The following is a 27,913-nucleotide window of genomic DNA, read 5'->3' as shown; positions in this document are numbered from 1 at the left end:
AACAGACAGAGAATCACAGAATGGAAGAGCTGAAAGAAACCTTAAGCAATCTAGTTTAACCCTCCTTATTTTATCAGAAAAGCCATCAAGATTCAAAAGTTGGAATTCTCTCCAAGGACCACATAGTCTGGAGTGAAAGTAGCTTAGAATACTGGCCCAGGTCACTTTCATGATGCACAATGCTGCCTATATGGGTCGTTCAAATTCATTCTTTGTTAATCCAACAGATACTTATTAAGCATCTGCCTGTGTGATGGACACCTGCCTTAGGCACTGATTATGAAGTGAGGAACAAGAGAGATAACTACATAGATACTATGTAGTTATTCATGTAACAGTTAACTGTGGTAACTATGTACTCACTGTAGTTAATACCCCAACGGCAGAAAACAGGCATCAAAAAATAAGCTAACAGTGTTCTATTGAAAACTTAACAGGTTAATGTGATACAAAGGACTAGAGGCCATCTCGGATAGCTGATCGGCAAAGAACTCTTAAAATATCTGAGTGACAACAAAGAGCCAAGCAAGATGGGGAAAGACTATTTCTGGCAGAGGGAACATCCAGTGTCAAGGTTGTGGAGCAGAAACTTAATTTTGGAGGAACATCCTGAAAGCTAGTGAGACAAAACCTGATAATGAGGGTGACAGGGTAGATGAGAGTTAGAAAGGCAGGCAAGGACCAGGTCAAGCTCTGAAATTACTTTGTGTTACATGTAGCTATATCCATCTGTATTTATGTTTGTGTTGACTTCCATGTTGGAATGTGAAATGTTCACAGAGACAGATGTATTCAATAAACAAAGCACATGGGGCACCTGGGTAGCACAGTTGTTAGGCGGCTGCCTTGGGCTCAGGGCGTGATCCTGGCATTCTGGGATCGAGCCCCACATCAGGCTCCTCCACTGGGAGCCTGCCTCTTCCTCTCCCACTCCCCCTGCTTGTGTTCCCTCTCTCGCTGGCTGTCTCTCTGTCAAATAAACAAAAATCTTTAAAAATAAATAAATAAATAAACAAACAAACAAACAAAGCACAATATTATCAAGTAAACATGAACTGAAATCTGTCCCCCTGCTTCATGTAGAAGGGTTGGATTCAAAGAAATCAAATCAACAAATATGAATGGATTATTGGCACTCATCAGTGATACTATGGAAGGCTTTATAAAGTGAAGGCTTACAAGGGCACTTCAAGATAGAGATGGTATATTTCAACTAAGTAAATGAGATACTTCCCAGCATGGGAGAAGCCAAATAGTATTTCCTGAGCATGCTCTATGTACAAAGCACTCTAATTGCTGCTTTATCGACAATATCACTATTAATGCCCCACTAAACAACTGAATGTCAACCGCACTCAGGTGTTAAGGAACTGGCTCAAGACTGCACTCTTAGCAGAAGAATGGTAACTATACACTGGTCTGTCTGCCTCCAAAGGTCACATTTTCCTCCGTTTTGCCATGTGTCACTCACAAGGATCAAAAAATAACCTGCATGAATCACATCGTTTCTAAACAATTCGTTCTCTTCCTGTATGAAATGACATGTGGGACTAGATGATCTCAAAAATCCTTCTTACCTCTAACATTCTGTAATCCTGTGGTTCTAGTATATTGGCAGGAACAGTCCACCCCCATTCTTGCAACCCTCTGCACCTGGAAATTTCCTCCTTCGTAAGTTGTACAGCAGTTGCTACCCATGAATGAGAAATGCTTCCTTCTACAAAGAAATCAGATTCTTGCCTATACTTGCTGAACAACAGAGAAAACAAAGAAATTTCCCCCTGCTGGTAAGGGGAGCACAGTAATGGGGGTCAGTATTAGTCGATAATGTTTCACTCCTGTTTATCTCCTACTCACTAAATGGCTATCAACCACTCAAAAGTCATTCTCAACCATGTTTGTATGTTGAGACATGATGATAAAATTCACAGATGAACTTTAAGTACTGCTCTCAGCAGCTCAATTTGCAAATGTCAGTACTTTCCCTCTCCGTACTGGGCTCACCTTCTTCAGTTCCAAGTTAAATAGCAACAAACACAAAATTTGCTTCTAAGCACAAACTGTTTCTGGGGAGTAAAATTCTCTGCCTTACAGACTTCTTTACGAAAAAATAAAAGATTCCATGGCATATCATAATTATGTCAGTAAGTCAAGTTTCCAGATTTGGTGTGTAGTTAGCTAACCATTTCTCCTTGAATATTAAACAAATTAGACTTATTTTAATATTCAGGAACAAAAATTAAACATTTGAGTGTTAGTAGTCATTATTTATAATACATTAAAGTATCAATGATAACATACATCATAATGAAAGATTCAGTTCTGGCTATTCTGTAAGGCAATGGTAGGACTAAAAAAATCCAGCATTCTTTCTAGACACTGTTTTCCTTTATGTGTAGAGCAGCTTTTCTATGCTCTGGGAAAATCCTCTGAGTCTTCCAAGTCATCATTTGTAGTAAATAGTTGCTGTTTTTGGAAGCTCAGCATCCTGCATGTAGGTTTTCCTTTAGAAATCACTCTAGCTCAATCCTGTGTGCCAGTGGCTCATGTGGTTCAAGCAGATTATACCTCCAGATTCAGGAGCAGGCATGGGATACCTTGCCAAGCAGCATATTCTATCCTAATAATAGTGATGGGCACATAACCCAAGTCCAATCGAACTTAATCCCCAGTTTGTTGCTGAAGAGTTCAAGATAAAGATGTTCTCTTTCCCTAGAAAATGTACATCTACCTAGAACTGTTGGGAACCATCTTGTCAACACAGGTTAGACTTTACTTGAGTGCAAACAAACATAGGAGAGAAAAGAGGCAGAGAGAGTTTGCTAAGTCTTCATGACCAACTCTGAACTCCTGGATCTACCTGTACCTAAGCCTACTTGAACTTTTCAGGTAGTTGAGTCATACATTCCTTTTTTACTTATATTAGTGTTTTCCAATGTTTGCAACCAAAAAAATTTTAAATATCCCATTTTATACTACCACGTTAATATCCTTCAATTTGAAGAATTCCATGAAAATCAACCAAGTTTGTCCATAAAACAGATAGACAAGTAAAATCTTAGCCAGTAGGAATTTTTTTCTACCAAAAGAAAATCTGTTTATAGAATTACTCTAGAAGGAAGTATATAGGAGTATCTACATTCCTATCTCTAGGAGCAGAAGAAAATTATATGGCTATTTGTTTTTATAAAAAGGAGTTCCTCTATCTCAACCCCATCCTTCCTTTTCACTTTTAATGTCACTAACACATTTTCTAAAAAAAAAAAGTATCCAAATTATGTGTGCATATAATACGTTATCCCATGTAAGAACAAAAATCTTCCCACTAGACCATGTGTGCTTTGTCTCTAAATAATTGTACAATGTGGCAAAATTTATTTTTCAGTCTTCTGGGAACCATAATATTACAGGCCATTAATCATTAGTAAGTCTAACTGCAAAAACATCCTGAATCTGGAGGTCTTAACAAGCGGTGAGATTACAGTCCTTTTGGAGAAAGATGGGCTGATAGAGAAATATAAGCCAATACACAGTGCCACGAAGGCAAATCCCATGTAGCCCATCCAGGGAAATGTTTCAAGAGATAACATAGAGAACAGATGAGAAAAGCAGTAGATATAATCTGATTAATATTAAATAGGTCAAAAGGTGACAATAATGACACCGTGCATTTATTAAGAAGGACCCATTCTCCAAAAATCACAAAGCACTTTGCCAACTCTAAATCAAATACTGGTAGCCACCAGTGGCAATGAAAGGCACGATTCTTATTTTTCCTGTATTACAGACCCAAAGCACTCAGATTCTAAGAGGTTAGCCCAACAGAGGCATGTGTTGTGGAATATCTCTGATGAGACATTAAAAGACAACCACTGGAACAAAACATGACAGAAGAGAAAATAACAATCTATACAACAGAGGAATATATTTTGTTCAACAATTATTATGGTGTATAAATTTTTTAATGTACTACATTTGTATGTTCCTGTAGTGACCAGAAGGAATTGCCACCATTTAAGAAATACTACTTTTATAGTGTAATATTATAAGTTTTGTGACATTAACTTATGATACGATCAGAGTTTACTGACCTAAAGGAAGTGCATACTCTGGGGGATAAAGTAACATACAGATTCATGCAGAAAACCTCATAGTAGGAAATGTAGTTGGCATAAAGATATATATGATCAAGCTTCTATGAAACAAAGGTGAGCTACTGTGTCTACCCTGTGGTAGTAGAATAGGAATACACATAGAACTCCTGAGCAAGAAATTGTTTGTTTGCACACCAATTTTCCAGAGCACATCTTGGTACCACCTTACATTAGTGTAAGGTGGAAAAGCTGTGTGACAAGATTGAAATGATGAAATCCTGAGATTTCTGCTACAAGGTAAAATTGGAAGTAATGATCACTGGAGAAAGATGGTTCAAATAGATATATATGAGGTTATTAGGATGCCCAAGAGGATAGCCAACAGAAAGCCATTACCAAGAAGGATCATTAAAGGTGATTTGTGGGAACAGCCCAAGTCTGAAATAGCATGACTGTCAAATTCAGTGGGCCCAAACAGTTCAAAGAAGCCTAGATTTTATTAGTTTGTCAATTAACTTAGTTTTATGAAATATTTTTAAACATTACCTATGTATCACCTAGTAAAATTTTTTAATTAATATTTTTAAATTAATTAAAATCAGTGGTCCCCATGTACTTTAGAAACCACATCATTCTTTGAGTACTATCTATTGTAAATTTTTAGTGACCATTTAATTTTGAAACTTTGAAATACCAAGAAAAGGTTTATTCCATTCTCGCAGCTGAGACACATCCTCAAATTCTATTATTTAAAGTACATTAAAGGGCACCTGGCTGGCTCTGTCAGTGGAGCATGTGACTCTTGATCTCAGGGTTGCTAGTTTGAGCCCTATGTTGGGTATAGAGATTACTTAAAATAAAATATTTTTAAAAAATAAACAAAGTACATTAAAAGCTACAATCTATAAATTAACTAAAGAACACATTTTCAAGGACAATGTAAACTCAGAGGAGGATCTCACCATTGATCTCACAAAGTTAATTCTCAATTATTGGAGGATTTTAATATCATTGTTAAGAAACAGTCTAAATACTGTTGAAGGAAGAACAAATTTACACTACCTCTCTATTTTCTGGTGGCCTGCAGAGGGCATTGTTATACTTGCAAGCCCAGAGGGGCATCACCTCCATCTTATTCACATGGAACACAAATCCAATGTATCAACTACGGCCTATTCGGGATTCACAGCTTAGATCCAGCTCTACAGTCACTCATATTCATAATTCATTTTGCTTCCCTAATCTTGAGTACCCTGGGGCCAGGTATCATTCTCAGACTCAGGTACAACTCCAGTCTACAGCCTTCAACCCTAAGTAATCCTGAGTTTGTCCAGGTAGTTGGACCATCCTTCTGCCTTTGCACAACTATGTTCCACACTGAAAGCACTACCCTGTCTCCAGAATGCCAGTTTGAGGTCCAGACATCATGACTGGTTTTCCACAGCACCTCTCCCTGATGCCTAAAACTTCCTTCTATACTCCGAGCACTGACTCTGGTTCTTCATCAAGTGAGGCAGCCTGGAATCAAAACATGAAAAGTGTCCAGGAACATTTGAGGCATGCTCCAACATGGAAGGAACTCAACATGCTCAAGGAACTGTTGGGAGATCACATAGTCCATTTAGCAACGTAACTTCTAAAATAATAATAATAATCTCCAACCTGAACCACCTATACTCATGGATCTGACATTAAGATGTTTGAAATCCCCCAAGAATCCAGTGTTATTTCATGCTACAAACACACTTTCAAAGCAAAAACATAAACTCACATATTTTTGTAAATGTTTTTAAAAGAATTTTCACCACAAGAATTTACGCAAAATGGGCTTGGTTTTTTCTTTTGGGTTTTTTTTTTTTCTTAGGAAGCTCCATTTCCATTTTCTAAGCATTCTAGTTAATTGTAGTTTAAAAGTATATATGTATTGTAGTTATTGTTGCTGAATTATAATATATCCAAAACTTAACTGTATACAACAACAATCAGAGAATCTCCAATATAAGGAACATATAACCAAGAATCATGAAATATTTTAGGAAAATCAACACCACATGAGTATCAAATTGAGGAAAAATTGACACATGAAGAAGCTGAAATCCTCATATATTCCTGTGACATATTAAAACTGTATGGCCGCTCTGAAAACGTTTTTCACAGTTGCTCAAAATGTTAAACCTAGAGTTACCATATGACCCAGAAATTTCATTCCTAGGTATATACCCCTGAAAATTGAAGACATGTGTCAACACAAAAACTTATAAATGTTCACAGCAATATTATTCATAATAGCCAAGTGTCCAACTGATGAATGGATAAACAAAATGTGGTATATCCATACAACGCAATACTATTCAGCAATAAAAAAGAATGCAGTTTTGATACATACTACAACATGGATGAAACTTGAAAACATTAACATAAGAAATTAGTCTTTAATAATAAGTAACACACACACACACATAAGACAGAACACTGCACTTATAAAATAAAAGCAGGAAACTATGAATAGAAACAAATTAGAGAAGATATAAACAAAAATTTGTCACTGAGACAAACAGACCAATGGAACAGAATAGAGAGCCTTGAAATAGATCTACATTAATACAGTCAATTGATCTTTGACAAAACAGGAAAGGCAATATCATGGAGAAAACCTAGTCTCCTCAACAAATGGTGCTGAAACAAATGAACGTCTACATGCAAAAACATAAATCTAGACACAGACCTTACATCTTTCACAAAAATTAACTCAAAATAGATCACAGACCTAAATGTACAATGCAAAACCATAAAACTCCTAGAAGATAACCTAGGAGAAAATCTAGATAACCTAGGGAATGGCAGTAACTCTTTAGATACAACATGAAAGGCACAATCCATGAAAGAAATAATGGATAAGTTAAACTTCATTAAAATTTAAAACTCATGCTCTGAGAAAGGTGTACCAATAAAATGAGAAGACAACCCACAGACTAGGGAAAAAAATGTTTGCAAAAGACACATCTAGGGGTGCCTGGTTACCTCAGTCATTTGAGCATCCAACTCTTGATTATGGCTGAGGTCATGAACTTGGGGTTGTGAGACTGAGCCCCACATTGGGCTCCCTGCTCAGCAAGGAGTCTGCTCTTCCCTCTCTCTCTCCAATTCTCCCTCTGCCCCTCCCACTCATGTTCTCTCTAAAATAGTAAATAAATCTTTTTTAAAAAGACACATCTGAAAAAGGACTATTATCCAAAATAAATGAAGAACTTAAAAGTCAAAAACAGGAAAACAGACAATCCAATTAAAAATGTGTGACCTTGATACTGCGCCAAAAAGATATACAGATGGCATTAAGCAGATGAAAATATGCTTGCATCATATTCCATACCAATGTAAACTAAAACAATAAAGAAACACCACTACACATCTGTTGGAATGGCCAAAATCTAGAACACTGACAACAGTAAATGCTGGTGAGGATGTAAAACAAGAATTCTCATTCTTTGCTGGTGAGAACACAAAATGGTATGGCCACTTTGGAAGACAATTTGGCAATTTCTTATAAAACTAAACATACTCTTATCATACAACCCAGCAATCTCACTCCTTGGTATTTATCCAAAGAAGGTGAAAACATACCCACAAAAAAATCATCTGCACACAGACATTTGTAACATCTTTATGCATAATCGCCAAAACTTGGAAGCAACCATGATGTCCTTCAGTAGGTAAATGGATAAATAAACTGTGGTACATCCAGATAATGCAATATTATTTAGCACTAAGAAGAAATGAACTAAAAAGCTATGGCAAGACATCAAAGAAATTGAAATGCATATTAGTAAATGAAAGAAGGCAATCTAATTATATGACATTCTGGAAAAGGCAAAACTATGGAGACTGAAAAGATCAGTGGTTGTCAGGGTTGGAGGGTAAGGGTAAGAGGAATAAGGAGGTTTTAGGGCAATGAAAATACTTTGGATGATACCATATTACTGTACTTAAAATATTCCATATTTTATAGATGTTAATATGATTATATAATATATTTATAATGAACAAATATGACTTACTACATAAAACTATATTTTATATATGTTACTATAATAATATAATGATGGATATATGTCATTATACATTTGTCCAAATCCATAAAATGTATAATAACAAGGGTGAAACTCAAGGTAAACTACAGACTTTGAGTGGGTAGGATGTGTCATTGTAGGTTCATCATTTGTAACATATGTACCTCTCTGGTGGGAGATGTTGATAATGGCAAAGACTATGCACATGATGGAGGCAAAGATATATAGGAAATCTCTGTACCTTTCCCTCAATTTTACTGTGAGCCAAAAACTGCTCTTACAAAAATAAAGTCTGTTAAAAAAAAAAAACACTCACTGAAATTAAATCCTCATTATGTGATCTAAAATCAAAATGGACAAAGCTAAAAATTAAAATAGTCAACTGGAAAATATAGCCAAACAGAGCATACCACAGGATAAAAACTTCAGAGATTAAGGAAGAACCAAAAAGATTTGGAAGACAGATCCAGAAACTTTAAATTTGTCTAACAGCAGTGGAAGAAAAACAGAAAAGAGTAGGATGGGTAGGGAACACAACACACACACACACACACACACACACACACACACACAATTCTGGCAAGTTTTCCTAATGTCAAAGTTAAGATACAAACCCTACGGGTGCCTGGGTGGCTCAGTCAGTTAAGCATCTGCCTTCAGCTCAGGTGGGGATCTTGGGGTCCTGGGACCGAGCCCCACATCGGGCTCCATACTCAGTAGGGAATCTGCTTCTCTCTCTGCCTCTCCCCCCACTCATGCGCTCTCTCATGCTCTCGCTTTCTCTCCCTTTCTCTCAAATAAATAAATAACGTTTTTTAGAAAGATACAAATCCTAAAAGATTCCAGAGAAAGTTCTGCTTCTATAAGAGCACTGCCTATACATGCGCTACAGAAGATCCCTTGATTTAAAAGCAGCTCTAGCAGTTCCACTCCATTTTTCCTTAGACCAACTATTCCAGAGAAGACTCTCCAAAACTCAACACACCTGGGTACCCAGGACCATTTGGGTAAGATTAGTACCTTGTGTTCCTTTAGCCCTAATCAGCCTCTCCACACAGACAATATGCAGAGTGCCTATCATATGCCAGATGCTAGGCAACAATGATAGCTCTCCTCTCTATCCTCTCCTTTTCCTAAACCTTTTGGAATATAGTATTCCAAAGACTATGTGGAATACACCTCTGGGTTATTCCCCAGAGAGATGAAGAAGCTTGAGTATTTATCTAATAACTTCCGAACTTCATTGGTTATGGGGGTCACTTTGGAAGCAAAAGCTCCACAGGATACCCAATCTGGTCTGCACAAAGGCTAAGAACACCCTCCCACAGCTAGAGAATGTGCTCATGCGGAGAGAGGCAGGAAGCTTGCCCTATGGATAGTAACTGTCTGCAGGTGACCTCCAGGAAAACTGGGGGATCTGGGTAGATGAGTGCTTCACATATATTAAGCACAAAGCTTACATTAAGCACAAAAAAAGCTCCGAGTCATCACCTTACTTAACACTATCTCGGATCAACACAATTAGACTAGAAATTGGAGGCATAAGACTGAAAAGAGGCAAAGCTATCTCTATTTTGAGATGATATGATTTTGTATCTGTAAACTCAATAAATCAACTAAAATACCACAACAAAATATAAGATAATTCAGTAAGGTGGCAGGATGTAGAATTAGTTAAAAAGAAATCAATACACTCTATATAATAAAAAAAAAATTAAAAGATACAATGGAGGGAAGAACCTATTCACAGCGAAGAACAAGCTTAATAAGAAATGTGCAAAACCAAATGACAGGAGGAAAAGAGAACTACTACCAAATGATAAAAAGTAGTATGAAAAAGAGATGCTATATTCTTGGAAAGCAAGACTTAAAGTCAATTCTCCCTTAGTTAATTTAATGCAATCCAATAAAATACCAACAGGGTTTTGTTTTTTTCCCCTAGAACTAGACAAATTGATCCTAAATTCATACAGAAAAATAAATTTTAAAAGAGCCAGGAAAACTCTGAAAAAGAGAAATTATGTAAGAATAGACCTACTAGCTATCAAAACACACTAATTAAAAGTGTATAATTGATGACTAAAGAGACAGGCCAAGTTTGACAGAATTTGACAAAATTACAGTTTTGACAACTCTTAATGCTGGAGTTGAAACAGGCTCAGGGGGAACACTGCTAATGGGAAAGTGAAATGGTATAACCCTCATGAAGAGGAATCCAGCTATCTCTACCAAAAATGCAATTGCATTTACCCTTTGATGCAGCAATCCTACTTCTGGGAATCTATCCTACAGATACGTTTGTACACATATAAAATGGCATATGTATTTTGCTTAGCATTATCCTCTCTAGCTCCACCCATGTTGTTGCAAATGGCAAGGTTTTATTCTTTTTATGGCTGAATAATATTCCTGTGTGTTTGTGTGTGTGCACGTGTGCATGCACGTGTGTGTGTGTGTGTGTATTTTATAGAGTACACCTGAGATAATATAACAGTATATGTTAATGGCAGAGGTAGAAGATAATTCATTATACTATTATTTGTAATGGCAAAAAAATGGAGGTGATCCAACTGTCTATTAACAGGGTATTGGTTGAAGAAACTATGGATATATCCACACTATTGAATAAAACTTTGTTCACTATCTCAACTTACTGATGTAGAAAGATCTTGAAAAACAGCAAGATGCAAAACAAATTATGTCGTATGGTACTTTTTCTATCACAAAGAAGGGGAAACAGAAATACACATTTGCCTTTGCTTTCCTTTGAATATAGACATAGAAGAAAGATAACCAGGAATCTAACAGAAATTATCTATGGAAAGGAGAACAGACAGGAGGGAACAGGGATAGAAGCAAGAATTCTGAGAGCAACTTTTTATTTTATGTGTGTGAATTAGGTAAACCTATTACCCATAATAAGAAAAGTTTTGAAATATTCCAAAGAGAAAAAAACACACATGAACATATGGCCTAAAAGGAAATAAGAATCAAATTGATTTCAAATTTCTGATGGAGCAGTATCACTAATGTTTAAGAGAAAAGGATCTAAACCTAAAATTCTACAGGTCTAATTATTTTTCTAAATAAAGACATTCTCAGACATATAAGATTTCAGTTTACCATATTCAAACTTTCTCTAACAAGAATTTCTCAAGACTGTATTCCAAAAATAAGAGAGAGACAAAGAGACTGGATATATAAATCAAGAGTAAGCAAAGACACCAACAAAACTAATTAAATGCAAATAAATGTTGATTTTAAACAAAAAAATTTCAACAACTTGGTACTCAGGGTTTGAGAAATGCCAGAGAAGATGGAAAGTGATAGAAGTAAAAATACATTAAGATTTTCACCTCATTCAGGGACAGGACAGAGGTAGTTTACATGATGGTGGAAAGATATACAATCAGTATGTATATAAAAATTACAAATGTAACTAATAAAAGAAAATAAATGGGACGTATAATTTACAAACCATCAGTGGAGGGGAAAAATAAAATAATCCAATCAACCAAAAATAGGCAAAAAGGAGGGGGGAAAAGCATAGCATAATTGAAAACATAAATAACGTAAGTACAAACACACTGGTAAGTATAATCTGGTGAAGAATCATCTATTAAAAATAGAAACTTTGAAAAGAACACAGGCGGTAACTTCTTTCACATTGGCTATAGAAACCTCTTTCTATATATGTCTCCTGAGGCAAGGAAAACAAAAGCAAAAATAAACCGTGGGACTCTATCAAAATAAAAACCTTCTGCACAGTGAATCAAAACTAATAGGCAATTTATAGAAAGGGAGAAAATATTGCAAATGACATGTCCAATAAAGGGTTAGTATCCAAAATATATAAAGAACTTACACAACACCCAAAAAGCAAATTATCCAATTAAAAATAGCCAGAAGACACGAACAAACATTTCTCCAGAGAAGACACACAGATCTAACAGAAACAGGAAAAGATGATCATCACTTATCATCAGGGAAGTACAAATCAGAACTACAATGAGAGATAATCACATAACTGTCAGAATGACTAAAATCAACAACACAATAAACAACAGGTGTTAGCAAGTATATAGAGAAAGGGGAGACTCATGCACTATTGGTGGGAATGCAAACTGGTACAACCACCCTGGAAAACAGTATGAAATTTCTTCAAAAAGTTAAAAATAGAACTACCCCATGATCCAGCAATCACACTACAGGGCATTTACCGGAAGAATACAAGAACACTAATTCAAAGGGACACATGCACTTTTATGTTTTTAACAGCTTTATTTCCAATAGCCAAGATATAGAAGCAGCCCAAGTGTCCATCAATTGATGAATGGATAAAGAAGATGTAGATATATATACAATGGAATATTATTCAACCATAAAAAAGAACAAAATCTTGACATTTGCAATGACATGAATAGAGCTGGAGAGTATAATGCTGAGCAAAATAAGTCAGTCAGAGAAAGACAAAAACTGTATGATTACATTCACAGATGGAATTTAAGAAACAAAAAAGCAAACAGAAAAATCTAAGAGAGAGAGAAAGACAAATCAAGGAACAGACTCCTAATTACAGAGAACAGATGGTTACCAGAGAGGAGGGAGATAAGAGGATGGGTTAAATAGGTGATGGAGACTAAGGAGTGCACTTGCCATGAGAGCACTGGGTGATGTATGGAATTGTTGAATCATTATACTGTCCACCTGAAATTAATTTAACACTGTATGTTAGCTAACTGGAATTAAAATTAAAACTTAAAAAAAATAGAAACTTTAACACTACAATAAAAACTCCACAGGCTACATTTAAAAGGCAAATCTAAAATAAGACAACACAGAAATAATAAAGATAACAGTTTAAGGAAAGGCATACTAAGTAATTCTTAGTATCAGAAAAAAAAGAATTTTAGCCAAATGCACTAAAAAAACAAAAAGAGGTATTTGCCAAGAAGACAGAACATATGAACTTTTGGTTATATCTAATAACACAGCTATCCGGAACCAACAGATAATATAGATAAACAAAAATTAAGAATATAGAATATGTGAATAATCTAATTAACAAGTTTGATCTAATAGATATAAAATAGAACACTGAGGGGTGCCTGGGTGGCACAGCGGTTAAGCGTCTGCCTTCGGCTCAGGGTGTGACCCCGGCAGTATGGGATCGAGCCCCACATCAGGCTCCTCCGCTATGAGCCTGCTTCTTCCTCTCCCACTCCCCCTGCTTGTGTTCCTTCTCTCGCTGGCTGTCTCTATCTCTGTCGAATAAATAAATTAAATCTTTAAAAAAAAAATAGAACACTGAACACATTAAAGAACATTCTTCTCAAAAAGTCAGGGACACTCACAAAAGAAAATTGATCACATATTAGGTAATGAAGAAAAAATCTCATCAACTCCTATAAAGCAGAAATCATATAAGCCATATTGATTGGAGCCAATGAAATGAAATTAGATTCATCATCAAAACGATAGCCAAAAAAAAAAAAATTTGTGGACTTAGAAACTGTAAAACCCCCTTGACAATAACTCCTCTAAGAGAAAAATCAATATAGAACCTATAATTTAAAAATAATGACGACACCACTGCAAAACCTGTAGGATTCAGGTAAGACAGTATTCAGAAAAACTGAAATGCACTCATCAACCTTGCTCTATTTCTTGTTATCTTCCCCAAAGAAACATTTACCCTGTGCATAGAGATATGCACAAAGGTTTTTATTGCACCATAGTTTGTCATGGTTAACATTCCCCTATTGATGGATACTTTGTCCTTACCAGATCTTTCTAGCTTCATGCTATGGAATATTATGCAACAGTTCAACAGAATAAACAGAGTTGTAAGTACTGAAACAGAAAAATTTTCAAGATGCAATATTAATGTATTAATAATGTATTAATAATGTTAAAAATTTTTACATGCAGACAAAAATTACAATGGCAATATATCTTTTATGTTAGAATAATCTCACAAAAATTAAAACTCATATATTTCTACAGGTACATATCTATTTTACAGAGAAAAATATCAGGAAAGATAGCTGTTGGCCAGTGGGTTACTATTACAGAAGAGAGTGGATAAGATGAATGATCAAGGGAACGCTCAATTAACTGTACTGTATAATTGGTTTTTTTTACAACATGAGAGTATTTATATAAAATTTGTATAGTAGAGAAAGAAAAGTCATCTATGTGAATTACCTTAAAATGATCACATTGGATTCTTCTCTTACAGACAAATTTTGCAGGAACCATTTATTTAGCTTACATAATTTTTGCTCAGGCAAGTTTTGCCTACGAAAGTTTTTATTGATAAAGGTAGAGTTGTTTTTTTTTTTTTAACCATACAGAATCTGGGGGAAAGTAAGGCATTAGATGATTTTCACTGATGTGCTTAGTGATATAATATCAGATTTCTAAATTATCAAGCTAGAAAAACTGCTAAGATAGAAGGGGCAGAAGCCTTAAATAAAGCCCAATTTTACAGACCCTATTTATTAAGAATCATGAGGATAGCATTTGCAGAATAAATCTTCAAACCCCTAAGTCAATGTCAACATATTTTAAAGTCTGAATCCCAGGCTCAGCTTAAATACGAGGGTTTCTTTTAAGAAAAAATTCATCATTATCATTAACAGTGCAAGATAGGAACCAAAATGTAAACTACAAACACAAGAACAAAGACAAATGTTACATAATAAAGTAAAAAGTATGTACCCCATTTCTCTAACTGTACAATGAAATATTAAAATAACTCTCAGATACACTGGTTGTTAAATAGGGCAGTGGAAGGGGGAATAAGAAAGATACTCTAATTTAAACAAAATTAATAAAGAAATGTTCTGCATGGGTTTTTTTTCCCTGTTTCTACTTCTAATCATTTATCATGCAAATGAAAGCAGTAATGGAAAATGTAAAGAAAACAAATTCTGCAATATACTGAAACCCATATCCAGCAAGAGATAAGATTGAATATCAGAAGGAAGGGGTCTGAAAATTAGCTGTCTGTACAATAACTGGGAGGGAAAACTGTTTTATTTAGCCTGGAGGGATTTTTTTGTAGCTAACTGACTAAATTAAAATCCAGTCTATTAAATCCAGTATCATACTAGAAAATGCCTTTTCCTTGCACTTTTAGATAAATTTTCATTGATCTCATTTTACGCATGATTACATTTTTAATGAGTTGTGCAATATTTCCAGGCTAATTTTAAATCCCCTCTCTCCTCTTCTCCCCCCCACCCCGACTTACTGCTTGCTGGATTAACATTTCTGATAAATTGTTGGACCAGAAAGAAGGAGCATTACCAAGATGAAATAAATTACTTCCATTTTTTTGCAGCTCTAAAGCGATAATAGGAGAATACAAATGCCCACTGTCTAATTATGCCACATCTTCCAATTCATTTTACAAAAACAATTATTTTATTTTTATGTAATAGACATGTTACCTTGTATTCATCATAAACGACCCTTAACAGTGTATGGTCCATTAGAATAAAAAAAAATTTTTTTTCACCCTAACACTGATCAGTAAACTCACGACCATCTTAAAAGGAGCAACTTCATAAACTAAATATGGAGACAATTAGAAAACTGAAACACTAAGAAATAAGTGGCTTTTTTTTTAAAAGATTGACATTATTTAAAATTAACTTTCAACCAGAATACAAAATAATACCATGCATAAATGCTTTAAGAGACCAGTTCCTGTGTGAGACAAGAGACCAGAAGAGTACCTTGAGTATAGTCTCCCACTTTAGGAAAGTAAGGTCATTTTTCTCTATCAGTATCTTCGGCCCAAATGCAGGAAGAAAGATGATTTCATAGAAGCTGCTGGAATTCCAGCCTCTACTTGAGAAAGGAAGTCAGAAAATCCATCAAAATTGAGGCCCATGACCAAGACCTTTGTAAAAGGGTTCTTAAACATCTGTGCTTCCTCCCATGTTAGCTATCATGTAACTCCTTGATTTCTTGTGATGATTAAGAGCAAATTCTGGAAACAGATTAAAATTTCTAATTCAAAGAATGCAAAAATAAACAAAATAAAATTCAGTTCTAAGGTGCTTACAAGAGATACACATAAAAAAATATGAGCCTTGAAAGACTGAAAATAAAAATGTAGAAACAGATTTGTTAGGCAAATACTGACTAGAAGACAACTGGTGGTGTAGTAATTTTAAAGATTTTTTATTAATTTTAGTATCAAAGTAGAAAATAAAGCAGAAAGACTTAAGTGGAAAAATCATCAGATGTATACATAAAAATATAGGATTTATATACATTAACATATATGAAAAGAATATATATTTATATGCAGGAATATAAATATATATTACATATAATTATTTACATTAAATATTTAGATATAGAAAAATATTTATATATATAACTTCATATACACACACACAGTGCATGTATGCACACATGAATACACACATGCATACACACACGCATAGTATTAACTTGTATGTTCCTAACATAATATGGCTTCAAAACATAAAAAAAACTGACAGAATTATAAAGGGAAAATGGTAGAGAAAGAGTGAACATGCCAAATGGAGACATGGAAGATATTTTTAAAAGATACAATTGGGGGCACCTAGGTTGGCTCAGCTGGCTCTTGATTTCAGCTCAGGTCATAATCTCAAGGTCCTGAGATTGAGCCTCACATCAGGTTCCACACTCAGTGGAGAGTCTGCTTGAGATCCTCTTTCTCCCTCTCCCTCTGCCCCTCCCCTGCCATGCGCACTCTTTCTCTCTCTCTGAAGTAAAGAAATAAGTCTTTTTTAAAAATAAAGAAATAAAAAGACACAAATGAACATCTAAAGATGAAAACTACAATGTGTGAAATGAAAAATATATTGTACGGAGATTTGTCTAACAAGAGATTAGACAAAACAGAAAAAAAGATTGGTAAACTACAAGACATAACAATAGGAGCTATCCAAAATGAAACACAGATAGAAATAAAGACAGGAAAAAGAATTAACAAAGCATCAGTGAACCATGGGGCAAACTCATATGGCCAAATACAATGTATCTGGCATCCCTGAAAGAATGGAAGGACAATACATATTTAAAGAAATAATGGCTGAAAACAGTCCAAGTTTGTTGAAACCATAAGCTAGTTTTGTGGGTGGCAGCAACCAGAGATAGAGCACCATGAAGGCCTCAGGGATACTGCAAAAATATAAGATGATGGAGTACTTCCTACTCACTCCCAAATGCTACTCACTACACTTTACCACATGCCAATCTTTGTACCTAATCATGCCATTGCCAAGTCCTGCTTCTGGTACATTCTGTCTCAGCTGAAGAAGTTTTCAGAAAAAATGGTCTACTGTGGGCAGGTATTTAAGAAATCTCCCCTGCAGGTAAAGAACATTGGCATCTAACTGTTCTACAATTCCTACAGTGGCAGCCATATGTACTGGGTATACAGGGATCTGACCACTGTGGGTACTGTCACTCAGGGCTATCATGACATGGGGGCCCAGTACAGCACATAGGCCCATCCAACCCAGATCATAAACATGGAAAAGATCATGGCCAGTCAGTGGTCAAGCAGTTCCACAACTCCAAGATCGAGTTCCTGCCGCCCCCACAGATCATGAATTGACAGCACAGACCAAGCTTCACTGCCAAAAGCCCCAACACCTTCTTTTAGATGCAAAGCCCTCCCCCATCCTCATATCTGCCCAAATAAACTCATAGGGACAAAAAAATCCAAGAATCTTCATGAACCCCAAGCACAAAAAACATGAAGAAAACTAAGGCACATCATAATCAAAAAGCTTAAAGTCAGTGAGAAAGAAAAAATATGAAAAACAACTACAGGGGGAACATAGAGACATGTTATGTGCAGAGGAATAAAGATAAAGAGGACAGCAGATTGCAAATTAAAGACAACATAAGCTACAAAATAGTGTACTGAGATCTTTAAAATACTAAATGGGAGAAAGGAAAAAACAGGAAAATAGATTTTAAAAATGAAGGTGAAATAAAGACCTTCTCCAGACAAAAACTGAAAGAATCAATCACTAGTATACCTGAAATACAAGAAGTAAAGTAAGTGTCCCAAACAGAATGAAAATGATACCAGTTGGAAACCTCAATGTACACAAAGGGAAAGCACTGGAAATAGAAATTACAAAGGTAAATATAAAAACTTGCTTTTTAATTTTAATCTCTTTAAAAGATTATCAACTGTTTGAAACAAAAATAAGAGCAATGTACTGTAGGAATGTGAACATACATAAAAATGAAATATGTTGACAATAGTTTAAAAGCCAGCAGAAAAAGAAGAAATGAAAGTATATACTATTGTAAGGTTCTTATACTGCAAGTGCACAATATCACTTGAAGGTTGACTGTGATATGTTAAAGCTGTATAATATACACCCCAAAGCAACCAATAAAATAACATAACAGTTTTAACTTATAAGACAACAAAGGAGACAAAATAGAATCATAAAAATAATAAACTAATCTAAAAGAAAGAAAAGAGGATAAAGGAAACAAAACAGAAGGGACATACAGAAAACAAATAACAAGATGGTAGACTTCAATACAATCATATCAACAACCACATTAAATGTAAATGGTCTAAAAACCCCAATTAAAAGCTAGAGCTTATCAGATTAGGAGAAAAAAGAAGCAACACCAAACTCTATGCTGCTGCAACTTTTTCTGAAAAAAGTAAAAAAGATGAAAATAATATTCTGTGTAAAAATTGAGAAAAAAGTAGAAGTGGCTGTATTAATATGAAACAAAGTAGATTTCAGAACAAAGATTGTCAGGGATAAAAGAAAAGTCATATCAGGGCACTTGGGTGGCTCAGTCCATTAAGCGTCCAACTCTTGATTTCAGCTCAGGTCATGATCTCAAGGTCATGAGACTGAGCCCCACATTGGGCTCTGCACTCAGCCTCTCCCTGTCCCTCTTCCCCTCCTCCAACTCTCTCTCTCTCTTTCTCTCTCTCTTCCTAAAATAAATATTTAAAAAAAGGAAAGAAAAGTCATATCATAATGATAAAGGGGTTGCTTCAGGAAGAAGACATAAAAGTCATAAATATTTATGCACCTAATAATAGAGATTCAAAATACATGAAGCATAGAACTGCAAAGAGAATTAGACAAATCCATGATTATACTCTAAGATTTCCACCCATCTCAAATGATAGAGCAAGTAGAAAATCCGTAAAGACAGAAGATATAAAAACACTATTAACCAACTTGATTTAATTAGCATTCATACACTACTCCACCCAGAGACAGCAAAATATACATGCATTTCACATGCCTATACTCTACATAAGATAGACTATATTGGGGGCCATAAAAGAAGTCTCAAAAAAGTTAAAAAGTATTCAAGTCACACAAAGTATATTCTCTAATCACACTGAAATTAAATTAGAAATCAGTAGGAGAAAAATCCCCAAATATTTGGAAATTAAATAACATACCTCCATGGTGTAATCCATGGGTAAAGGAAGAAATGAAACAGATATTACAAAATATTTTGAGTTAAAAATGAAAACACAACATATCAAAATTTATGGCTTTATTTCTGCACTGTATTTCTTAGAATAAAAAACTTCTAAGACAATGCAGGTAACTAGAGTTACAATCAGGAAGTTCATCCAGTATCTGAGGTCTTAGATGCAGTATCGATTTCAACCTTGAATGAAAATCTTCACTTTGGCATCAAAATTAAAGTTGGTGTCATCATGACTCCCCCAACTCTTGTACTCACGGTTCAAAAAGGTGGAAGTCAATTTTTTATGGTCATTTCTAGTTCTATCTCTGTGTCCTCTCTGAAAAATAACAGAAAAATTACCATATTTAAACCAGCACCCAAATCTGACCAATTTCTGGATATACTTATCGTTTTTACCACAAAAAAAAGTTCAAGGAATTCAAGAGTTACAATAAAAATCCATGCCTAAGACTGAGCAATTTAACTATTTTTAATGATGGTGAACAGTAAATTCATGAACAGAAAGATAAAATATTAACATTAAAGTGAAATATAGAAAGGCTTGGAAAGTACTAATAGCCTAAAGGAATGTAGTAGAAAATTTAACAGACTGTAAAGTTCACAAGAGAACATGACAAGAATCTAACACTCAAAATAGTAAAAGCCAGTCTCATCTTTGTTTAACCTACTGAAAAAATTCTCTGCAGTCTGGACAGCTACAGTCTAAGACTTCAGCAATGAATATGTAATTAAGATATGCTAATATTAGACAAGAAAATAGTAAGACCTGGGGATGTAGAAATGTCTTCCATGCCGCTCAGGTGAGTAGTATATGAACATGAAAAAAGAGATTTCGAGGGGTGGTACAAAGGAACTGACAAAGTCCCAAAAAATATGTCTGCTGTTAGAGAAGCCATAAATCAGAAAGGTTGGGGGGAGGATCTGTTAATGGAATCATCTCACAGACCTTTGTCCTAGTCTGTATGCCAAGAACAGGAGCATCTATTTCAGGGAAATTCTGTGAGCAGGATTCAGGGAAGTCAACAATTCTAGTGCAGATGGATTTGACAGCAGTTTTAAATAGAAATTTCATAATGCACCTAAAAAAGAATTATCATATTTCAGTACAAAAGCACCAACTTTGAAATCAGAAACCTCTATGTTTTCAAAGCTGGCTCTATTATATTGTAAGTTCTGAGAACTTGGGCAAGTTTCTTACTTGCTCAAAACCTCAGTTTTTTAGACTCAAGAAAACAGAGATAATAGATAATACCTTCCTTACAGGGCTGCTTTAAGGACTTGCTCATATACATAAAGAACTAAACTCAGTGCTGAGCACACAGTAAGGCCTAACTTAATAGTACCAAATACTAAGAATAATTAGAACCACGTTTCCTAAAGGACCAGAAAATGCTGGTTGGAACTGGCAAGTAAACGGATGATTGTTCTTATCAAGAGAGCTGAAGATACATGAAAAAATCTGATTTACAAAGTTAATAGTGCTAATTTAAAGTGAATCGTGAGGCTGTGGCAGGTATTCTCCCAAGATAGCTGCCATGAATTATTTCCCTCCCTGTATGAACAAGCCATTCTCTCCATTGAGAAAGGGAGTCTACTTCCCTTCCCTTGAATTTGGGTTGCAACTCAGGTGGAAGTGACACTATCAGGCTGCTGCTGTCCCCCTTGAAATGTAAGCTGCAGTGTAAGAATTCTGACTAATCTGAGACCACTATGCCATAAGGAGGCCCAAGCCAGCCACATGAAAGAATTTGTGGAGAAGCAGCAAAGCATGAGACATTTGAGTGAAGCTTTCTTGGAACTTCCACCCCAGCCAAGTTGCCAAATGAATGCAACCAACTGAGTAATCCCAGTTGTTGACATCCTATGAGGTAGAAGAAGCACCCAACTAAGTTAGCCCAGTTGATCCACAGAAACATCAGAAAAAAATATATATTTTTTGAAAGTTTAGGCAATAGGTAACTAAAACAGAATCTAAAACTGCTATCAACTATATTTATCTGTAGCCTCTAACTGTCAGAGCTGCTCATCAAATTCTTTCCTCTCTTAACACATTCTCATCAGGGTGTCTCTGTTAGGAATTTCAGAGAATGTTAGAGATGAGCATCACCCCCCAAAGTAGAAGGGAGAGCTCCATTTTCAGAGTGTCTTTGCAGGGCAACTGCAATTTCACTGGGCAGGAACGACAAAAAGGGACCCAGACAGTAAAAGCAGCAAGAACACCTCTGGTAGAGGGGTGATTTTTTCTTTCCTACAGAAAAAAGAACGTTTGTAAAAAAGCTTTCTCTGGCAAAGACCAGACATGAACAACTTGTAACTTAAATCTCACTTTCAGGCAACCTTAATTTATTACCGAAAGCCACTTCACTAATATTTTTTCTTTGCCTACATAGAACTGATATTTAAAAACACAACTACAATCAGCCTTTTCAAATTCATAACCTCACGGGGATTTGATTTATACTTTAAGAACCTGATGGAGTCAGGGTATTTCTCCCCTTTTGCAAACAACAGATTACCCTAACTAGTGGTCAATAATGTCATGACAGAAAATAGTTCTAAAAACACACAAGAATTCAATAGACACAGAATCCTTGAAATACTTGGTCTTCCCCCTTTGTAATTCTATTTCTTTCCTTAAAGGACAACCTTTTCTAGGTCCTTCAATGACTTAGCTGTCTTATCATCAACTGCTTACAGAATTTAAAAAAGTTCTCTACCTCTTCCCACAAGTTTTCTCCCTAACCTATTTCCCACACACTGTGGAAGGCGGCATGAAGAATAATTCTGGGCATAAAAGCTTTTCAGGTCTTTAATACTATGAACTCACCTCAATTAATTAGATGGAAATATTTCTCTGATTTGCTGACAGTGACCTTACTCTTAATGGCCTTCAGTGAAGTCACCGAAGCTTTCACTCTCCAGAATTTCAAGACAGTTATTTACTCATTTATTCCTTTTAGACTGTCATTTATCTTCATAAAACAAGTTCTAAATTAAACAAATTTTAAGTAGCAGTTTCAAACAGCAAGGGCAAGAAGACTTTACTTTTGATCTCACCATGGCCTGTTTTGACAGCCAAAGTAACATTCATTTTTTACACACATTTTCTAAAGAGAATTTAAAAAAGCTTTGAAATGATTTAAAAAGACAGAAGCAAAAAGAGAAATTTTCATTAATTAAACAAATATTTAATGTAAATCAATTATGTGCCCATCACATCCCAAGGTACAGGAACAGAAAAACAGGCCAACCCCCAGGAAGTTCATGGATGAACTGAGATGCAGACACTGAACAACAAACTATACATCACATGTGGGAAGAGAAAATACAACAGTGTGAGAAGTGAAAGGCTGAGTGTGCACAGATGAAGCGGGAAGATGAGGAGGAAAGATTCTGAGGCAGTTAATTAGAGCAGAACCTACACACAATTCACTAGGCAGTGGGAGAGAAGCAGCAGAAGGACAGCAGAAGGTACATTCCAGACAAACAAAAAGGTCCAGAACAGAAATCTGGAAGCATCATGCATCTTCAAGAAATATCAAGGATGAGCAGGATGGGGAAGGGAGGCTGAATTCGTTTCCTACAAGCTGCTGTAACAAATCACCACAAACTCAGGGCCTTAAAATAACAGAAATTACTCTTTTGAAGTTCTGGAGGCCAGCAGTCAGAAATCAAAGTGTCAACAAAGTTCTTCCTTTTGGAGGTTCTGAGGGGAAATCTCTTTTGTACCTCTCCTAGCTTCCGGTGGGTGCTGGCAATCCCAGCATTCCTTGGCTTGCAGTGGCATATTCCAGTTTCTGCCTCTGTTATCACATGGTTTTCTGATAAAAACACCAGTCATTGGATTCACAACCCATGCTAATTCAATGTGACTTCATCCTAAATAATTACACCTGCAAAGACTCTATTTCTCTCACATTCTGAGGCTCCAGATAGTGTGGAGCACATCATTCAACTCAGTACAGAAGCCGTGCTGAGGAGTTTGGATGCAGTAAGGCCCATGTTCCCAAACTTCAGCTGTTATATACCATTATTCACAATTTTTGTCATACCTGTGAGCCACCCACTCTTCTATTTTACTACTTTATATTTTAAATGTTATTATGTCACCTTTCCTTTTTAACTTACATACATTTCAAAAGGAACCATCGTATCACTACTATAAATGAAAATCTTGCTTGCCATTACTCTAAGGTATCCATAAAAAAATTTAAGGAAAACCCTTAACAATGAAATATCCAAAACAAATCCGATTGGTTTATAAAAACCTGAAAATAGGTCCCTCAGTGATGAGAAAGGAACTCTCTGATGACTCCTTATAATAAAGGAGATTTGGCTCATCTTCACTGGGTTTAAAAAGATGAAGATCCACACCAACAAGACAATTCTCCCTTCAGGGCCACAGAAAATCCTGATTTAATACGCATATAATTGTAAAGAGCCGAAGAAACTTAACCCCCCTTACTCCAACAGTTGCATACTGAGAATCAATTCCTCACCGAAATGCTAAAAATCACCTCTGCTCAACAATCTTTTGCCCACAGCACCAGAACCTATTCTACTTCAGCTGTTATTTCAAATATACGCATTTATTTGGTAATACCAGAGAAATAACGGAAGAACGACTCACCATACATTCACCCTGCCTCACAATTTGAGAAAACTCCTAAGAGGACTTTTTAGCAAGTCTTTCAAGTGTCTCTTCAGAACTTTCACAATACTGGTGGTAAGTTCTTGAGAGGGGTTCTTTAGGTGGGTTCAAAACCAGGTTTTCAGACGAGGCTTTCAGTATTGTTGAACAGATGAATGGAGCAAAAAGACTCCGTGTAATCCCAGCTGCGACCATCCTGTTCAGCACTACTGGGTCTAGCCACCGCAGGAAGCTACTAGCACTCAAGTGTTCTCATGTTGCTCTCCCAGCAGCTCCGAAGGAGCTACTGCTATTATCTGCACTTGACAGCCGGGGAGAGTGGGGTTCCAAGAAGTGATGAGATTGGCTCAAGTTTACACCACCCATGAACAAAACAGGCAAGATTATGCGGAACGGAGTTGAAGGCATTAAATAGATGGCATAGGATGCTACATGTGAAGTATACATTGCTGTCACTTTCTGAATGGGGAGACGAACTATGTCAGATATGATTAAATGCCATTTCCTGCTCCAGAATGTAGGGATCAAGGCAGGGATAGTGAAGTGTCTATAATTAACTTATATAACAGTGATTGCCAAGGCCTGTTTGGAGGGGCAGGATAACCAAAAGTCTTTAACATGGTTTAGATCTAGCCAATCCTGCCCCGAGGGACCCTTGGGCTAAATTCAAAAAACAGGAGAGAAGCTCACCAACTGCCAGTTGCTTTAACCCATTTACAAGTCATTTCTCAATAACTCTTAACACTCTCCACTTTCCGATCACTTTGCTTTCAACCTAATGAAAACACAGCTTTAGTCCGGGGAAGGAGAATTGATTGCATCTAAATTTTTTCTGCTGGCTAAGAGATCCACAGGAAGCTACTCATTTCCATTTTTATCACTGCTTTTTTTATTTAAACATGTCCTGTCTATTGGTCCATTGTTTTAAGAAACTCCTACAGCTTGCTGGTTTTTAATCAATCTTTTCTTTTTCAATACTTGTCTTTGCTTTTGAACTTCTGAAGCATTCAGCTTTGTGTCTATGAAAATTTGGGGGGTAAGATTTTAATTTCCCTTCTAGGTTTTATTCTCCCTTCTAGGCAGCTAAAGGCATCAAGGAAAGTTTCACTTTGTATTTCTATGGGGCTTCTTTCAAGGTGTGCTGACAGTGCGGCTGGATGGTCTGGTTACAAATTGAAGATTTGTGATTCTTTCTAAACATGACATGAACTAATACCTGAAAATAGAGTTCTAATGTAAACATAGGTGACAGTTCCCACCTAAGATTCAGGAAGCTTCTTTCTCTTGGCAGTTTCTTTCATGAATGCATAAAATCAACTAATTATTATTCACAAGTAAAATTTAAACATACAAATGCAAGGTCTACCTTCAAAGAGTTTACAGATCCTCTCCCCCAGCCCCTGCCAACATGCATATGGAAGCTCAAGAGCGCGCGCGCGCGCACACACACACACACACACACAAGTCACACAGCTCCTCTTACGACAAGTACCTGGGTCACTGCCTGTGGGCTTTCTCTGGTCACAATACCACACCTAAAGTGTTTGGGGAATTAAAATTCTCTGAGGAGCAGCCCTCAACCAATGACAAATTAAATACAGTGAAGAGATACCCCAGCCTCCATGTTTCTCAGGTGGAACAACTCTAGGACATGCTCTGTATAATTTCTCAAAGTTCTTTAGCAGGACTGCACCCCAATTGCCCTCAAGAGTCACCTACTCATCAATCCACCTCGTACTGGCTTCTTCCCTCCCCTATCTCACTTCCCTCTTCCTCTCCTAAAGTATCTTGGAATCCCTTTCCAAATAAACTACTTATACACAGAGATGGGGACTGCTGGGGAAATAAAACAGGTTCAAAAGAACTGTCACAAGGTTAGGGATGGCATCAAATTACTTAAGTTGCAGAATCTAATTAACCAGATACTCCGTTCCCTGACAATGCTAATAACTTTGTGGTTTCTTTATTTTTTATGCAAAAGAGAAGAAATAGGAAGAAATATAGCTTTGACTTCCATGCATAATATAAGGAAAACCATCACAGTCAGGATTCAGTCAAGGAAATAGAGTTCATGCCAGGTGTTTCAATAAAGGATATTTTATACAGGGAACTAGTTCTAAAGGAGCTGGAAAAGCCAAAAGCAAAGAGAAGACAAGGAGATTAAGACAAAGATTTGCAACAGAAAGACGCCACTGTCCAGTTCTTCAAAAGGTTCAACACAGAGTTACCATATGACCCAGTCATTCTACTGCTAGATAAATCCTGTTTTGCTCAAGAGAATTGAGAACTGCAACCCAAGAATTGAAAATATAGGTTCACACAAAAACAGGTACATAAATATTCATAGCAGCATTACTGATGTAACAGCCAAAAAATGGAAACCATCCAAATCTTCATTAATTAATAAACAAAATATGGTATGTCCATACAGTAGACTACTCCATCATAAATATCAACTAGTGATATATGCTACAACATGGATGAACCTTGAAGACATTATGCTAAGTGAAAAAAGCCAGTCACAAAAGGCCATATGGTGTAGAATTCCATTTCTATGAAGTGTGCAGAACTGGTAGATCCAGAGAGACAGAAAGTAGATCAGTAGTTGCCAGAGGCTGTGATGACAGGAAGATGGGGCGTGACCACTAATGGGTACAAAGTTTCTTCCTGGGGTGATGAAAATATTCTAGAATTACACAGTGGTGATGGCTGCAGAAGTTTGTGAATATACTAAAACCCAATGAATTGTACACTTTGAAAGAGTTAATTTTATGATATATGCATTACACTTCAATTAGAATAAAGAAAAGAAAAGAAAAGAAAAGAAAAGAAAAGAAAAGAAAAGAAAAGAAAAGAAAAAAGAAAAAGGGGAAAAGGAAAAAAGAAGGAAAGAAAAAGGAGACACTATCACCACTTGGGCAAGAGGAATAAAAGGAAAAGGTGCTTTTCCAAATCTCAGGAGCCAGAACCCCCATAAAAACTGGAGCCAGTGTGGAAGGGGCTGTGAGGTGGAAGCTGGGATAAGGGGGAGATAGAGCCTCTGCTAGTCACTCATCCTAAAGCAGAAGGTGACAGGAAGACATGCTCTGGCTTCTCCCTTCCACCTACCCACCATTCTTTTCACATTGGCCAAGCCTATCTGGAAACCAGTTAGTAAGGGAACTTGAGAAACAATTTGCAAGTGTTGGCCGTATAATACAGAGAAGTAAAGGGTAAGAGCACAGAATGAGTCTGAAAACACACAGGCAAATGCCTAACATAGAACTCCATTGCTTCAAACATGAAACTCTTCCCAGTTGAGATTATTATATACAACCTAGCCAACAGCATGGGTAGTATTATTTGTGAAAATTTAACAGAAATCCTCAATGCCTTTTTTTTTTTTTGAGATAAAGGAAGAAGAAGGGGACAATTATTTTAGTAGTAGTTACATTAAAATGGGAAAGCAAGTTTAACCTTAAGCCAATGGGCATTCTCACTTGACCTGACATTCTGCAAATATTATTGAGCACCCTAGGGACACATAACGGAAGTGACACTATCCTTACCCACAAGGAGATCAGTAAGGAACTCTCAGCCTATACAAAGTAAAA

General features: G+C 36.2%; 1 protein-coding gene and 1 pseudogene across 9 annotated transcripts in view; one reads left to right on the top strand and one right to left on the bottom strand.

Annotated features, from left to right (window-relative positions):
• The window catches only part of ZFHX3 (zinc finger homeobox 3), a 1,292,716-nt gene that overhangs the window by 1,124,450 nt on the left and 140,353 nt on the right, over positions 1-27,913 (bottom strand). The gene's annotated exons all lie outside the window — the stretch shown is intronic.
• Positions 17,333-17,837, top strand: LOC123796373 (large ribosomal subunit protein eL20 pseudogene; annotated as a pseudogene).

Source organism: Ursus americanus, chromosome 21 (genome assembly GCF_024610735.1).
Source record: "Ursus americanus isolate L20-20 chromosome 21, mUrsAme1.1.p, whole genome shotgun sequence".
NCBI classification, from domain to species: Eukaryota; Metazoa; Chordata; class Mammalia; order Carnivora; family Ursidae; genus Ursus; species Ursus americanus.
The sequence above is the reverse complement of the archived record's forward strand: the minus strand, read 5'-3'. Positions and strand labels throughout refer to the sequence as shown.